Source organism: Lithobates pipiens, unplaced genomic scaffold (genome assembly GCF_037356315.1).
Source record: "Lithobates pipiens isolate NorthernLeopardFrog02 unplaced genomic scaffold, aLitPip1_a1.2 Scaffold_8, whole genome shotgun sequence".
Classification (NCBI taxonomy): domain Eukaryota; kingdom Metazoa; phylum Chordata; class Amphibia; order Anura; family Ranidae; genus Lithobates; species Lithobates pipiens.
The window spans coordinates 413,996,827-413,999,586 of NW_027507903.1; the positions used below are offsets into that span (position 1 = coordinate 413,996,827).

Genomic DNA, 2,760 nt, shown 5'->3' on the forward strand with positions numbered 1-2,760 from the left:
TCAATGTATTTATTTGTACAGTAGGTTGCTTGGGCTTATGAAAAAGGGTTCTAAATATCAGTTTTCGTGCAAATAAATGTATATCCTTTATCAGAGAGAATTTGTCCGAGCTTGAATCAGGGCAGAAGGTCAGTCCTAGTTTCAGAACATCGAGTTCATGACTCGTGAGCACATAAGACGATAAGTTGACTATAGATAATTCATTCCCTGAATTGAGTTCTGGGTAGGTAGGAGAAGATTGGGTTAGGTATTGGGTGGTTGAGGGGAATCTTTCCCTAAAAAAATAGGGGCGATTCGGAGGTCCGCCGGTAGGGGAGCACCACTAGGTGAAATGATGATGTCATTAGTGTTGGTGATGGGTAGGGATGATGTCAAAGGGGCTGATTTGGTGAAGGAAGACGTGAGAGTGGTAGACATAGAAGTGTTACTGGAGGTGGAAATGGACAAGGATGTGTTAATGGGGGTGGGAGTGATGAGAGGTGGGGGTGGTGGTGGGTGATGGAACATCATTAAGGGACGAACAGGGACTTGGTTGGAAATAGGATGAGTTCGAGGTGGTAAAGGGGTACTGAGGTGTTGGTTGGGTGCTGCCATAGCGGCGCCCTCCAAATCGCTTTTTCTCCTCTTTGGGAGTCTGTCTCCCGATAAATCACGATAAATTGTGGAATGATTGGATGGAAAGGAGGTTGATGAAGCACTCGATCTAGTTTCATCATCATTATAATCCCTCCTGTTAGAGGGGCGTGATGCTCTAAAGAACTTATTTTTATTTTTACCATCTGTTGGCCATTTGTATGCCGAACCGTTCGAGTAGGAATTACTATCACGTGTAAGTTTATTTTGTTTTAAACGTATTATCTCTAAGGTATAATTTTCAATGTGTTTGGATAATTCAGATTCCTTGCGTTTAAATTTAGAAGTGGAGGTTATTTTAGCATATTCATCGTACCATTTTTTAATGGAATTATCTATTAGGTCGATATCATGCGAATATTGGATGGCTAATAAAGTCATCATTGCAATCGAACACGTTTGTAGGTTTTCTTCCCATTTTTGCTTGATGAGATTGTCAATTTTGTTTAGATTGGGGAAAATTTGTATTCTAAGGCCAAAAGGCACGATTTGTTGATCAATGTATTTGTGAAAAAACTTTCTGTGCCAAAAAATTCTAACCTTACGTTCCAAGAGGCGTTGCAAATATTGCAAAGCAAGGTCAAGATCCTTATCCGATGGTTCACTATTCTTTTGAAGGTCAGAAGCTTTATTCATTAGGCCCTCCCAGGCCTCGCCGCTGAAAGCCGCCATGGACCCGGGAGAGAGAGAGAAGGAAATAAAGGGAAAAAGGAAAATTGGGGAAGGAAAAGGGGGAGAGGAAAAATACAATATTATTGATTAGTAAAGATAAATGCAAAAAATACAAAAGAACAAAAAAATTTTTTTTATCATCATTACAGAAAGTTGCCGTGTCACAGGGAGGTGGGCCTAAGGACAAAAAGCGTATTAAAACGCATGAGTACAATAGAAATAAGTTGGTCCACACTATCCCAGAGACACATTCCTGTTAAAGGTACCTCATCCCCCAATAATTCTATAAATATTATATCCACGAATAGGAAAAAGGGAGGGGGGGCCAGGGGATTTTTTAACGGTACATTAATTAAAGAGACAAAGATTTCTTAAAAAAGAATTCATAGCTTTAATGTTGGAAATATGTTAAAATTATTTTGGAGAAACCAAAATAGCAAAAATATAATAGCAAATACACATTTTATACAAAAAGTTACATGACACAAGATATAGGGGATCCTGAAATTGTTAGTTGCTGAGAATGATCATATATCCTCCCGACATGTTTCGCGTTTTTGCTTCTTCAGGGGAGTATGCAACTAACATGAACATAAACATAAAGAGAGGTTTAAGAATACAGAAAATACAATTATGCCATACAATTAGATACACATAAATTTCAGAACATTAGGTATGAAATTGGTCTCAATTTGCTCAGTCCAAATGCTTACCCTGATGTAATCATTTCCTGCATCGCAACCCACAGGCCAACAGATGGTGAAATAGATGACAAGAATTAGGTGACAGGATCAAATGCTAAAAACAACCCAGCCTCATGCAGGGCATAGATGGAGGTAGACAAGCGCTACAAAGATCAAAAACAAAATCCAGAGATAAATACCAAGTATGACAAGTCCAGCACAGGTATTAAAAAATGTTAGTTTGTAACAAAGTGGGTAAGTAAATATCAATCCCTAAATTATAAAAGGGAATTGGGGCTGAGAAACATGCCTCCATAGTAGGATATGAAATGCTTATTATCAGAGGGATGGAACAATTGATTTTAATTAAGCCTAATTAGTATAAGGGTTGAAAGAAGTGGCTACTGGGGGTATACTACAAAAATACTGTTAAAGAGAGTAGAAGGAATAAGAATTATTTTTACCTGCAGTTAGAATCAGAGATGAAAGAGTTAATTCCATATGATGGTATTGGTGCAATACAAATGCAACAAGTTACAAAAAAGGAATCAATTGATTCATTATGATGTTTTATAAGTTGCAGAGTGCAGCGATATGCTGCCACTGCCAGGCTGAACCTACAAGTAAATAAAAAGAAGGATGACTAAATATAGGTATAGAAAGATGAGAGGCGGTATTATAACAGTATAAAATTCAGCTAAAGAAATATATTTACCAAGAGGAAAAGTTAGCGTGGCGGTAGTATCTGTGCTGAACCTGCGCTACAGATGAA

At 37.9% G+C, this 2,760-nt stretch overlaps 1 long non-coding RNA gene across 1 annotated transcript; it reads right to left on the reverse strand.

Moving 5' to 3' along the window:
* Positions 1–2,025: 2,025 nt before the first annotated feature.
* LOC143963002 (uncharacterized) lies at positions 2,026–2,760 on the reverse strand. The gene is made up of 3 exons (XR_013270859.1): positions 2,704–2,760; positions 2,453–2,605; positions 2,026–2,152 (listed from the first exon to the last, which is right to left on the reverse strand). It is a non-coding gene; the product is annotated as an uncharacterized LOC143963002 (long non-coding RNA).